The 14,843-nt window shown below is 43.2% G+C and overlaps 1 long non-coding RNA gene across 1 annotated transcript; it reads right to left on the bottom strand.

Moving 5' to 3' along the window:
• Positions 1-5,459: 5,459 nt before the first annotated feature.
• Positions 5,460-8,334, bottom strand: LOC102383999. Its single transcript, XR_001359093.1, has 3 exons — positions 8,195-8,334; positions 7,127-7,181; positions 5,460-5,499 (listed from the first exon to the last, which is right to left on the bottom strand). It is a non-coding gene; the product is annotated as an uncharacterized LOC102383999 (long non-coding RNA).
• Positions 8,335-14,843: the final 6,509 nt, after the last annotated feature.

Genomic DNA, 14,843 nt, shown 5'->3' with positions numbered 1-14,843 from the left:
ACCTAAAAAGTATAATAGCAGGGGAAATAATGCTACATAGTATTGAGCGAACAATTTTACTTCTTTGTATTCATCATCAATGCTATTAAGGTTTTTAGAGCATACAGCACCTGATCAAGTGAACCCAGCCTCACAAAAGCTTATGCATATTTGATTTTGTTAGTCTATCAAGTGCATCTCTGCATGTATTCGGAGCAATACAATAAATAATTAATCTAATAAGACCTAGATAGAAAAGAGGTATTGAAGTCCAAAGCTAAAACTCCAAACGGTGTTCAGAAGCTGATTAAGCTTGCTAGGTACCTCCATATTTATTTATAAAGTACTTGGGGTACTAAGGCATGCCCAGACCTCGAGAGGCCTACACCATGGAGTGCTTCAGTAAAGTGGAAAAAAGCAATTTCCTGGTCACCAATTCATTTCCTGAAATGACATAAAGCCTTGCTAAGATCCTTCAAACAACGGTTGTTGGCGCAGTTGATAATTCCAGGCTCTGGATCTCTCGTGGATGAAAGCACCTGCCTCCGAAGGCCCAATTCAGGCAACTCAGGTTTGGAAAAGAGCAGGATTGAAGATACACCTGCAGCTTTAAGGCTTCCAGTTGGTTCACTCAAGCAGCTGATGTGAAGGTTTTGCATGACTGTCACTGCAAAACGCCTAACTCTCTCCACAGAGAAAAGGACCCGACCCGGTTCCAGATTCCACTCCATGGCCAGGTGCCTAACTTCCAGGCACGTAATGCCCAGATCCCATCCCACCTATTAGGTACCTAAGAAGACTTATATATTCAGGTATTATCCTATTCCACTCTGCTCACGGCCCTGAAGAAATACTTAACAAAGCTTGGATGGGTCCCTCCTCATCCTCATTGGTTTTGTAAATTTAGTATTAAGACTAGGTTGATGCCATGTTACAAAAGTCTGTATGCTAATCTTTTTTAATGAAGCCTGGCAGAGTAGAATAGTATTGCACTTAGGTGCCTAAATCCGTTTAAACACCTAACAAGAGGAATATAAGCGCATGGGTCTTCATTGGCTGTAAACCCAAAAGAAAGAAAAGAATGCTAATAATGATCCCAATCTTGAAAAATGGAGAGGAACTGTTATCAATACTGAGTTTTTAGGAATTAGTAGCATTCACCATCAGATTCAAGATGCACATGCAATTATGGCAGCTGTACATGCAAGGGGTATAACTATGCAGGCAATAGCTATTTAGATATCTAACTGATGTTGCCTGCATAATCGTTGCAGTGAAAAAGTGCAAATTATTATGGTCATAAGCAGGAAAATTCTTTGAGTAGATGTGATATCCAACATGGCTACAACCAAAAACCCAGCAAATTATTCATAGATATAATAGATTTCATAGACATTAGGGCTGGAAGGGATATCGGAAGGTCTTCAAGTCCAGCCCCCGGCCCAAAGGGCAGGAAGTCAGCTGGGGTCATAGGATCCCAGCAAGATAAGCATCCAATTTTCTCTTGAAGGTGTTCAATGTAGGCGCTTGAACCACCTCCGATGGCAGGCTGTTCCCGACCTTGGGGGCTCGGACAGTAAAGAAATTCTTCCTTATGTCCAGCCTCAAATGGTCTTGTAGTAGTTTATGACCATTCGACCTAGTCGTCATCCCTTGGGGCGCTCTGGTGAACAAACGTTCCCCCAGATACTGGTGGGCACCCCTGATAAACTTATAGGTGGCCACCCGATCACCCCTGAGCCTGCGCTTTTCCAGGCTAAAGAGCCCCATAGCTCTCAGCCTGTCATCGTAGGGTTTGTTTTCCTGACCTCAGATCATGTGCGTGGCTCTCCTCTGATGGTCAAACATTTTTCCCCTTGTGCACTTCCAAAGACCTGATGTACATCCAACAAACAATTTCTTTTCCAAGGAATATTAAAAAAAAAAAAGAATATAGGAATTAGAAGTCTGACTCCAACTACTGGTCTATAACATCTGGTATACTATCTCCAAAGATAGATAATACAACCTGCCTCAATGTGCCAGGAAACCTGCAGTTAAGGAAAAAACCTAATCACCAGAAAAGTTGCTTCCTAACTCTACTTAAAAGTTGTCTGCTGCCTCCCCCCAAAAGGGGTTTATATCCTTTGTGGAACTCCAGGCATTCCTTTTAAATACAAGTGCCCAATGCTTTTTTATATATCCTAATAAATTGTAGACCTCAGTAATAGCCTGGAAAACTTACTGTCAACCTCGTATAAAAGTGTGTTTCTTATTCACACCGCTTCGAATGGGCAGGCTTTCTCTGGATGTTATGTGGGTGGTGTATTAGGAAGCAGGCAGAATGGACATTAGACAAATATTTGAATGGAAAGTCTTTCGGACACACCCATCTTTCTTTTTGTGCATTCTCACTGTACCCCATTGCAATACAACCTCAATCCCAAATGGAGCCATGATACAGTCAAATCTAAATGGACCCATGTCACGGAGACAACCGCAGTGACATTTTGCATGCGAGGGAATGAAGATATTTGTGGGTGGCAGAAACCCAGCTCTAGTTCAGATTGCAAAAGGCTGTCTCAAAAACTGTTTCAAGGGATAAATATCCTTTTAATTAATTATTTTCTTGGTTCTGATTTATTCCAGAGCTCAGGGACTGGGCCCGCTCTGCATTTGGCATCTTTGCAAATGGGAAAATAATATGCAGTAAAACAACAAACAATAAAATGCCTCGTTGTCACATTTGTTGCACTGTTTATCACATCTGGTTTTCACCCTGCACAGAGCATGTATCAATAATTCATGACTGAGCAATAGCATTTCTATAAAAGTTTACACACCTCATACCATTAGCAATAGATCACTGTTAAGCACCTTTAGAGCTTTCCTTCCCGTTTAATGCTCTATGTTGTTATCTTCATTTCAATAAACCAGATTAAAAATACACCCCCTCCCAGATAGTAGAATGCCACAATTCATATGTAATACATGAATGAATACCCTGCCTGCATTTTGCAACTAGAGACTTCATTTAGAAACCACAGACCAGGGGAAACTGCTTCAAAAGCAGCCACATTCCAAAGTCACCTCAGCTTAGTTTAAAAAAAAAAATTCTTAATCAATGGCAATGAAAGCCAATAAAGAACCTGAACATTAGAGTGCCTAAATTGTAGCTGCCTATGGCAGCATAACTGGAAATGGGCAAGCAAGGCACCAGCCCCAGGACAACAATTTACAAGCGGATACTGGAAGGGTGCCCCCAGGGAGTCTGGCATGGTGGCAGCAAGCAGGCAGAGGGCCACAAAAAGTCTAATTAAAAGCCCTTATATTCACCCTGCTAGGAGATTACCCCAACTACTAGTTTGAACTGGGGTGATGGGCTGTCTCCATCATTCCTGGTGAACCGGTTTCAAAGAGTAGCAATGAATCCCAGGTCCACTGGGTAAGGGAGGAGTAAGACTATACTGGTGATTAGAGAACTTGCTAAAGGAAGGTCTAGCCATGAGTCTTTGCCCCAAAGGGTTTTAATATGCGTTGGGACAGGGCCCAGATGCAACTTTCCCTTTCCCCCCAAATTAGTGCCCTAACCACCAGGCTAACCCTAGGCCAATTGTGCTAACTCTTGCTCTCTTCCTCCAGTAAATGAATCTTGCATTCACTGTGGCTCATAGATACAACTTCAGCAGAACGGATGGAGAACATTTCCAGCTACCAATAACCTCCAAGGAGGTGGGAGATGTAGGGAACAGTAATTGGTGAGTTTAAATAGTTAGGTGGCAGCTGAGCAGGATTTTTTGGCTTGAAGCTTTAAAATTACATTTCCCAATTGGACCTATATGCTTTATTGACTCTAGCTGTTGGCTCCTCAAATCTAGATTCTCAGGAGACCCTTAACTCCAACCAAATTCGCCTTTGACGGTCTGGCACTTTAGACAGGCAGGGACTTTAGGAAGCTTAACTCAGATCATCTACTGGTGTATAGAACCGCTTTATTGAAGTCCATGGGACTAAGATTGATTTGGTTTCATTTTTTAAAAGTCTCTTGGAGGGGTTGTGATTTGCTGATTCCTTGGCTGTGCCTTTTTGGGTCTTTATCTCTGTAATGGTCTTGGAGCAGAGGAGAACACAGACTTCATAGACTTTAGGGCTGGAAGGAACCTCATAAGAACATCGGGTCCAGCCCCCCGCCCAAGGGGCAGGAAGCCAGTTAGGGTCAAAAGATCCCAGCAACATGTGGCTTATAAAGGAAATGCTCCAAGGAACTGAATCTTCAGAAAGAGGTTAATATCTGGAGATGGACTTCTGCCTGGAAACAAATGCAACTGGACTGTACCATCTAAGGAGTAATATTTGTACGACTGAAATGTTGAAGTTTAACTTATATTAGTAAGGGGAATGGAAAATGTCATTTCCGCTTAAGCTCTCAAAAGTCACAATTCTGGAGAACTGAGGATTTCTTTGAAGAGCTGTATCCTTGAACTGGTCAAAACTGATCCGATTGCAATACTGACATGTTCGTTTTCATGGCTCCAAAACAGCGTGTTACTATTTCTCACCGTTTAGTTTTTGCTTTCGTTATAGAAACCTTAAGTAAGACATAGATATAGTATATACATATAATACACATAACCACACACACACATGCGCATGTGGCCCCTGGTCTGTGCATGGGGTAGAGGCGGCTGCAGCTGCAGCCTTAGCTCTGCCTCTACTCCCCGCCACACTGTGGCTGCTTTGACAGCAGTGCGGCGCCATATGAGTTGCGCTGTGGGGCTGGCCAGGAAGTGAGGCATGTGTGTGGCATGGGGTTGTGTGTGTGTGTGTGTGTGTGTGAGTGTGTGACTTGTGGCTGGGTGTATATGTGGCATGTGGTGTGTGGCTGGAGGGGTGTGTGGGGCTGGGTCTGTGTGGTGTGTGGCACATGGCTGGATGTGTGTATGCTGCGTGGGTGGGTGTGGGCGTGGGCATGTGGCTGGCTGAGTGTGTTTGATGTGTGGGGGGTGCATGGGGCTGGACAAAGAGCGGGCGGTGGGGGTTGTGCATGGCCGGATGCAAAGTAGGGGCAGCGTGGGGGGGTAGGTGGCGATGCTCCATCCGCACTGCTCGCCCATCATTCTTGACAGCCACTTTGCTAGTATGTACATATCCATACACACACGTATATACACATATACTGTCTAATACTTATATAGAGAAATATCAGGACCGTTATCAAAATGTATAATATTATGTTTCATATATATTGATGATAGTCCTGATATTTTTGTAGACTTTTTTCCTTTGTTTTTTTGTTTTTGTTTTTTTTTTTTTGGGGGGGGGGGGAAGGGGAGGTATTGCTAAAAAGTTTTTCTTTTTAATGTGGAAAAAAATCATTTATATCAGTAGGTTTTTATGCTAATATTGCCCAGGAGTCAGCATTTGAAGGAATAGAGCTCCCAATTGTGGAAAAACATTTTATTAGATTTAATACATCACATTTTTTTTGGTTTTGTTTTTTTCTGTGGGGTGTTTTTCTCCTTGATTCTCAGATCTGGGGCACTGAGGAGAAATGAATGTAGTAAGTGCTTTTATTCGGTAAGGTGTAGCAGCACCAGGGTTTTATTGTGCCAAGTGCTGTGTGGACACAGACACAGACACAGACACAGACACACTCTGCTCTGAAGAACATGCAGCCACATGATTAAAAAAATAAGATAGTTGAGGGAAAAAAAAGGATTATGCCCTTTTAACAAATGGGCAACTAAGACTTTGAAATATTACATTATTTTTTCCAGGTCTTACAGGTATCGATGACTGCTGAAAACGGCAGCCAGTTTTTTTCAAATCTTTGTCTGCTTCCCCCCTCTCTCCCTCTCCTTTAAGTCTGAGCCCCATGTAACTGCTGGGACCTGGCTGTTTTGGGTTGGAAGGATTTTTGTTCCCTTTAAGTGGGTGTTGCTGTCATTTTCTTTTCTTGAAGCCCATTTATAGGGCAATGCCATGAGGCTGGAATTTTCTTTAAATCGAATCAAGTCCCAGAAAGATATTTAGTTTCAAACTTGGCTGGTCCACAGCAGTGTTAAAAGCTTAAAAAAAACAAACAAACAAGAAAAATCACTTCTTATTTTGCGTTATCAAATGTTTTGAGCGTTTTGTGGCAGGATGGCTGTATTTGGGATTGTTCTTTGCTTCCTGTGGCAATTTCATGTAGGTGTTTTTTGGTGTGCTTCTCCCCCCCACTTCTTTTTATGTTATTTTATTTTTTGTTGTTGCAATAAGTGGTATGTGAATGACTCAACATGACTATTCCAGTTCTAGTATCTGCTATTTGTGTCAAATATGAAAGAAGAGTCACCTCCCCCCTTCCAAGAAGTATAACTACTCATTCTTTCAGCTATTCGGGGTGGCCAGGAAGCCACATCCGATCCTCCGTGGAAGATCAAGAGCTGGAGGAGGGGAGAGCAAGGCTCTGAACTACCCGGAGTGGCGGTGACCACCCCATCTCCCCCACTGCCACAGCGCTGAGCTGCTTTGGCTTTCCCTGCGGGAAGCATGCCCCAGGGTAAGCAGCACAGCTGCAGCCTCCACCCCAGCATCCCAGTGCCTAAGAGCCACAAGTACTGCGCTAGCAAGCAACATGCAGCTTGGCCATCTCTGAACTATATGGTGCAGCAAAAATAATGCACAGAAACGCTGCACTTAAGTGTCTTTTCTCTTGAGTATATTTTAACAACTTATAATGGCAAGACATTGTGAGTGCCCTCTTCCTGCTGCTTTATCTGTGGCTGGTTAGCATGCTCTTGTTGTGGGGCGATGTGCCTGGTAGCTCTGCAACAGGATTGTTTGTATACTTTGACAAATAGGTTAGGCAAGGACTTGTAGGGTATGGTGTTGTTAGGGAAGATCCCACCTTTAAGCAGGAGGGTTGGACGGGATGATTTCTGGGGGCCCCTTCCAGCCCTAGTTCTCTAGGATTTGTGCAGCACCTGGCACAAGGTTGGAGCACGGCCAGTTTGAGACCCCTTGATTCTTTCGAATTATGGTTAGTAATGCTCAATGTACTCTTATTTTTCATTTACAGCAGCCAAGAGGTGAGGACATATCTTGTAGTACACTTAAAGCAACAAGGTTTCACTCCGAACTCTTTGGAGAAGAAGAGACTTAATGATTAGAGTGTGTCACGTACCTGCTGAAAGCAAGAGATGAAGAGCCTTCCTAGAAAGCACACGCAACACCTCAGCCTGCAACAGGAAAATAAGCAGGGTTACAAGAGTGCTGTTTTCATTTATTTTAAAGAGAGAAGAGAACTCAAAAAGTGGAGCCAAGTGAATTTCAGACCCAACTTTGGATCTGAATCCCTAGATTTTGTTTTAGGTTTGATGCTGCACTGGAAGCACCTTATTTTTCTCTATCTAGTTCTACTATGGCCTTCTTATGAAGTCGTGGCTTCAGGATGACTAAGGTTTTAACAAAACAGCTATATAAAGTGGTGTTTAAAAAAAAAAATCACCATTATTTCAACTGCTGTTATACTGAGATGCCTAAAGAAACACGATTGTATCAAGATGAAGGAGGGCCTGGTTGCACATTAAATTTTAGGTGGCTTCTGGAGCTCTTAACCCTTGGATAGTCCCCATGTTAATACCTGAAAGTAATTCTAAGCACCCTTTAGGTGGCTTGAAAGGATACCTCTCCAGGCAACGTTTCTCTCTACGTTGTGTTATTTAGCTTGAGTCATTCTAACATGTGGCCGCTCCAGGTCCCACGTTGGTGGAAACGTCCCTCTCTCCCCCCCATCCCCAAAGGGGAGCAGGATGGCATCTGTGGCAGCAGGGGCTGGGCAGGTGGTCTCTCCTTACCTGCCCGCTCCCCTGGCACAGCTCCAACAGCCAAAATAAGCTGGGGAAAGGGAGGTGTAGAGATCCAGGAGCAGAGAGGCAGGGGAGAGCCAGCCTGGATCAGCCCACTAATCTCTCTGGACTGGGCCAGCAATTCCCCACCCCAGATCCCCTTTCATCCCATCCCATCCCATCCCTCCCTCCCTCCCTCCCAGTCACAGCTTGCTTGTGGCCTCCAGTGCAGTGCTAGTGACTAGGGGAATCTGCCTGCCTGCCCAGTGCTACTGCTGCTCTCGGGGCTGAGCAGGTGACTACAAGTAAGCCAAGGGGTGAGGGTAAGCCACAAGGACCGGCGGTGGAAGGGAGCCCTGTAGGACTGAGGAAGCTTAAAATAAGAGGGGAGGAAGGATTCTTACCTTTCTGTCCTCAAAGCCCCTGATGGCTTGCACATGCGACTGCTCCAACCTCGAGGTAGCACGAACACCCATCAACAACTGAGCAGCTCAAATGCAGCGTGTAAGATTGTCTTCACATGCATCTTTACGTTCCTGCAGTAATGAGCACATTTCCTCAAGGAACTCCAGGCACTGCAAGGGAAGGAGGGTATTAATACAAATGTTCCTTCTGGAATGATTGCAACTGGTTTGCTTAGGTTCAAGCAACCCATACAATGAATGCTTCCTTGTCCAAAGCTTCTTTCTGCTACCAGCAAAACTGGCTCTAGGAGAGGAGAAGTGCCATGGTGCACTGAAGCATCTATGTTTAGGCGTTACACTGGCAACGGAAGAGGCGGAAGGGAGAGTAGAGGGTGACTTATCATACCGCATTTCTCAGATGATTCATTTAGCCTTATCAAAGGCCATTTGTTTGCATGAGTAATGAATCTTATTCATACAGCTCTTTTCATTTGAATTTTTTTTTAAGTACCCTGAACACCTTAGGAGACAACAATCAAGGAATTATGTACCAGTAAAATGCACTGCTCTCTCAGAAGAAAGGAGGAGACCACCATGGCCAAAACTAGAATAACTCAGAGTAGGATGTGCAGTATAGCTTAATCTAACTCTACAAGGGTGTGAGCAATTGTTTGTTCAATTTACAATCAAACAAAGGAAGGAAACCAAACCAAAACCACGCTTTTAAGGGCTTTCCAGAAACCCAGCCCCCAAGCACCCCAGTCCAGGATCAGTGCAGTTCCCTGATCCATAGGTTTCAGGGTCAGCAGAGAAAACTGAGCTCCCTCAGTCACTTGGGTCACAGCAAACAGAAGCTATAGACTCTATTCCTCAAGCACACAAAGCACCACCACATCAGAGACCTTGCTTGTATAAGTCTAGCACTTTCCTCAACTTATTTGACTTTCCAGATACTCCAAACTCGTGATGCCCTCTTCTTTTGCTTTTTATGTACTTTAGGCTGGTTTCCTGGGAGGCTAATGAACTCCAGCTGCTTTTGGTTCCTGCACATTAATTCTTAATTCTCTCTGAAAAGAGCCATAGGCCTTTTGGAAATAGGCTCCTGATGAGTAGCATAGGTCAGACAATTTTCATCAAAACAGTTTTGTTGGGAAATGCAGTTTCAATAGAATCAAAACTGTCACACTTTCAAAGGAATTCCCTGTGAAAACAGATTTTCCCAAAATGAAAAAGGAATGATTTTAGAACATTCTTGCTTTGATTTTTTTTTTGTTTAGTTTGTTTTCATTTATATCAGTTATTTAAAAAAAATATATTATTTCATAGCATGTCTATTAGTGCCTAATATATACACTGTATTGTAATATAGGTGATATTATATATTGGCATGTGGCATCAATAACAACTGTACATATACTGTATCATATTATTATATAATAGGAGAGCTGAAATAGTCCATTTTATATTATGTTATTGCTTAACTCATTTAAGGACAGCTGCTACTTAGTACTGATTGAAACATCTTATTTTCTAAATCAAAGAATATTTTGCTTCTATCATACTGAAACAGTTTGACACTTTGAACAAGAGAAGGAGATAAGCACTTTGCATAGTAATTAGAGGAACAGCTGGTTTCAATATCCTGGGTAAAATATTCTAGGCTAACAGAGGCACATAGGAAACAGCTGCTCCTCTAATTTGTACGCTAAGGACTAGACCTAGTAAGGACTTATTTAGGTGTTACAATATCTAAGCTTTAGATATTTGACTCCCCAAGAGGAATCCAGAATCATCAATCAACTTTGGCTTCCCATAGGGAAAATTAGATGCCTATAATTTGGATCCTGAAGAGCATTACTAGGCTATGAGCTAGGCAAGACCAAAAGCAGCTTCCATTCTTCTTTTTAAAGCTGGCCCATTGGACAACCAAGAGGGCTGCAGTGTCTTAGTAAAAGAGATTGCCCCAGAAGGGATGAGGCCATGGAGTCCTGGCTCCAATCATGTTTCTATACATCATAATCAATAACTAGAGAGCAATGGGATAGTTCTAACCCAATATGGCTGTGGCCAGAAACAAGCCTCCCCCTCTCTTCCAAGGCAGCATCTGTCTCACTGGGTGTGTCTACACGAGACAAGCTACTGAGCAGTAGTATCTGAAAAAAAACACGCGGGGACACTACCGCATACTCAGTAATGCACAGCCTGCTGCTCATGACTCGGTGGCTGCATATACATGCTCTTCCTGGCTTATTTGCCTGTTTCTGCAAACCTTGCTTCCTTGGCATCCTGGTAACAACCTTCAAGACGAGTGGGAGGGTGCTCTTGACCTTACCTAAGGCAATAGGCTAGGAAGTAAGAAACGGAGATTGTACCCCCTCTGGATAACGGGGATGTGGGGGCTGCGGGTATGATAAAAAAGGGGGCTTAGGATGCAGATCACCCACTCCCTGGGCAGGCTTCTTATCCCTGGACTCCTTCGTTGTGTTTCTGCCTTCCATAGTGTGATGCATTTTGCCCAGAGAGTAAGAGGCTGGAGGAGATCCTTCCTGAGCCTGATTTGTGCAAGGGGTAATAGGATCTACAGCTCACCAAAGTGACCCACCTGGCTACATTTCACACTTACCACCCCTGAAAGAAGAATTGTCTTTGGGTCCAAGTAGCTTAAATATCTTGCCTCCCCACCTCCCCACTTACCTTTTTGAGGGTCTTTAAGAAATTCCTGCCACCCCTTTTATCCAGGCAGTCAGTTACTGCAACTCTCTCTGAGCTTTGTGGGTATTTTTTGTTTTGTTTTGTTTTGTTTTTCGGGTGGGAAGCTTAAATGGCTCCTTTAAATAAATTATCAGATCTGTGCAAGAAGAAGTTAGTCACAGTGGAGAAAACCTTTGCTTCTGCTCATCTCTGTTAGACCAATGAGAAAATGATTCTTACCTCAGCCTCCCTCTCTGGAGTAGTGACACAACGTAGGAACTAACAATGTGAAAAAGCTGTAAACTGCAGCAGTAACTTCCTCCCACACACCTCATTAGGCCTTTAACACATTTTCCTTTGCCTTTCCCCAATGCTGCTAAGTAGCACAACTGTGAAGCTGCCCTTTAGCATTATAATTGGAAGCACTCGATGGTTATTGTACTCTGTAATTTGGTAATTACATGGTCTGCCACTCTCTGGACACTGGCCTGTCTGGTCATCTCAAGCTTTGCGTATACCCAAGGATTGCTGATTGTTCAGAAAACCTGAGTAACCCTCATTCCTGTTTCTCCCTTCAAGAAAGCCCTGTCAAATACCTTTAGCCTTATGGTTTCTCATTTGGTTTTTGAAAGGAGGAAATGTGACTTGTTCAGGGGAATACAACCTGCGTGTGGATATTAAATCCCTGCTTGAATGCAGAAGGTCTTTTTTCTCACCCCAATTTTACATTGTTGTAACTTTACTGACAGGAGTGTAATCACTTCTGATTATAGCATGGTAGCTGCAGAGAATCAGACTTCTCCATATGATCTGACATAGGAAGAAAGGTTTATCCAAGCCTGAGAGAGCCATCAGGCTTACACAGTCAAGACATGCAAGGGAGCAGGGTGGCCAGTTTTGACTCCCAAGCCTTGGCAACCAGATACCCATTTACCCCTAGGCTGCTTGGAAATACCTTTTCACATGAGTCCATGGGTTTTTTGGGTGTTTTTTGCAATTTCTCAGTTGGTCTAAGAAAAGGTATTTTCTCTGAACCAAGAGATTTTTGTATTTCTTTTTGTCTCAGAACAACATGGCTACCAAATACATCCCTGACTAGGGCTTGAACACTTGCCTCTAGAGTAGCAGGATACCATACCCACCCTACCACTACATGTGGTAAACTAACCTCTATTGGGTTAAATGGGAACTTTGAGGAAGCTTTTCAAAGGGACTTATCAGAGATAGATGCCAACTTCCATTGAGTTGCAAAGGAATTTGGGTGCCTAGTTGCTTCTTAAGCCTTTGAAAATGTCTATCCTATGTCTGATTATTTTTAACACCACCAAATTCAGGCTGTTTTTTTTCCCATTATTTCACAAAATGTATTCCTGTTATGTATTTCTGTCCCTCCCTCTCTTTTTTTTAATTAAGGTGATCTCATGACTACAGCAAAGAATTTGTAGTCATTAATCCTGGGTACTCCAGTCAGCCCAGTGGCATGAGCTTTAGCCACTGCAGAACCAGGAATAGAACCCATGTATATTAAGTTTCAGTCCAGTGATCAACACTTTCCTAGTTCACAGGTTATGTGAGATGTAACTGTTAGTGACCTGAGATGGCAGGTGAAGGATAGTTCGAAACACAAACACAGAAGTCAACAAATACAGTTTGGTCATTACAGAGATGCCAGTAAGAAGTAACTCTGCAGGAGGTATAACACGGACATGGAACAAAGGAAAAGGTAGGATGAACATCAGAGAAAAATTGGAGTCTCGCTCTAGGAAAGGGGTGTTGGACAAGAGTGCACACATAACTAATGCTATGGAGAAGATGAACAAAGAGGTTGTTGGCTTAATATAAGAGCAAGGAGATATTTGGTGAAAGTAAGCAACAAATCTGAAATGGATAAATGGATATATATTTAATGCAACGTATAATTAACCTGTGACACTCATTGCTATGGGATACTCTTCAGGAGAAAAGCCTGGTAGATTTCTGAAAAGGATTAACCATTTGTATGGATAATAAAAACCTCCATGATTTAATTTACTTAGATGGGGCAATGTTTTTTATGAGGGATGGTGAAGCACTGACGGAGGTGTAGGAAAAAAAAATTGCCAATGAGATAGTTATTCTTTAATTGTCCTCTCTGGAGTTCCTGTACCACCTGGTCTGGGCACTTAGAGATCAGCGAACGAATAGGAAAGATCACTGAACTGGCAATGCAGCTATGTCTATTTTTTTTTTAATGTACATTGAGAATTTGTTATAAGGTGAGGAAAAAAAATTAATCTAGGAGAGTGGGCGCTACAGGCTCAGAATTTGCAGAGCAGGTTTTTACTCTTCCTGACTTGAGGCAGATTAGGATAATCTTTATTTGCCACTGTAATCTGAATCTAAGCTTCTAGGATGACCCATTTGATGAGCGCATTGTCCTCTAGGGTGGTATCTGTCCACTAAGAAACCTGCAAGGTGCTTTTTCAAGATGCTAACTTAACTTTGAAATAATGTAAGTATTGGAGTTTGGGCTACTGACGGGTAGGACTTCCCTACTGTCACCACAATCTTATAATATTATTATTTGTATTGTGGTGACATCCAGAAGCACTAGTCCTAGCTCAAAATCCTATTGTTCTAGGTGCTGTACCAAACCAAAAGCCCTTGCATTTAAGAGCTTGTGTGCTGCCTGCTCCTAACATGAAAACCCAATACGATCAGGGAATCCGAGGTATGGCAAAGCTTGAGAAATTCATACGTGCCTTGACCATTAAATTAGTCCCACAGCTATGAAGCAGAGTTCCTGCCCCTTTTAACCTACTCAGCATCAAGGTTAATAGTTTCAGTAAGGTCTTGCCATACCCAAGTGATGCCATCAGAAAGGCTATCAGGCCCATGACAATGTGTGCAGCTCTGCAGAGGGGTACTGGAAGTAATATTAATACTGTAGACATGACTAAAAAGGCTGAGCCCAATTACTTAGGGGTTCTCTCAGATGACTGAAACAAAGCCAGCTTTGGCTCCCATTCAGCAGTCTGGGAACCTAAATTGTATTGCCTGTATACTCATGATGAGGCAATTTTTTAGCCCTTGCAAGGACTGAATCTAAGGGTGCAAAATAAACAGGACTTTATAGAGAAGGAGAAAGGAGAGTACAATATAAACTTGGGAAAGCCAAATGAATAGGTTTGCATCAGTAAGTGAGATCACAGACTCCTAGAAAATGAGGGTTGAAGGGACCTCGGGAGGTCACATCTAGTTCAACCCCTGCTCAAAGCAGGACTAGCCCCAACTACATCATCCCAGCCAAGCCTTTGTCTACCCAGGTCTTGAAAACTTCAAAGGATGGAGAGTCCACAACCACCTGGGTAACCTGTTCCAGTGCTTTACTTCTCTCAGTGAGAAAATTCTTCCTAATATCTAACCTAAACTTCCCTTGTTGCAACTCGAGCCCATTGCTCCTTGTCCAGTCATCCACCACCAGTGAGAACAGTCCAGCTCCATCCTCCTTAGAACAACGCTTCAGGGAGTTGAAGGCTGCTATTAAACCCCCTCTCAGTCTTCTCTTCTCTGGAGAGAACTAAATAAGCCCAGTTCCCTCGGCCTCTCTTCACAAGTCATGTCCCCCACCAGCCCCCTGACCATTTTTGTTGCCTTCTGGTGGACTCTCTCCAATTTGCCCACCCAGTCGGGGCCCCAAACTGGACACAGTTTTGTTCCTTGGGTGGGCTAGGTTTGAACTGACCTGCAGCAGCAAATGGAGAACGTGTTAGAGGTTTCACTGAGACCAATCACTTAAGCTGCCAGAGGGGAAAGCAGGTATCTTGAGCAGCCCCATCTGGAACAAACAGCTTGGCTTCAGTCTGCAGCCAGTGTCTATGTGACGGGAAACTTGCTTCCACATAAAAAATAAAAATGCACCACTTTATAGTTGAGTTGAATCAGCAATGAAATCAGCTCTTTGCAGGTCTGTGGTACC

This window comes from Alligator sinensis, unplaced genomic scaffold, assembly GCF_000455745.1.
Source record: "Alligator sinensis unplaced genomic scaffold, ASM45574v1 scaffold1345_1, whole genome shotgun sequence".
NCBI classification, from domain to species: domain Eukaryota; kingdom Metazoa; phylum Chordata; order Crocodylia; family Alligatoridae; genus Alligator; species Alligator sinensis.
Note: the sequence above shows the minus strand (reverse complement) of the source record. Positions and strands in the feature narration are given on the sequence as shown.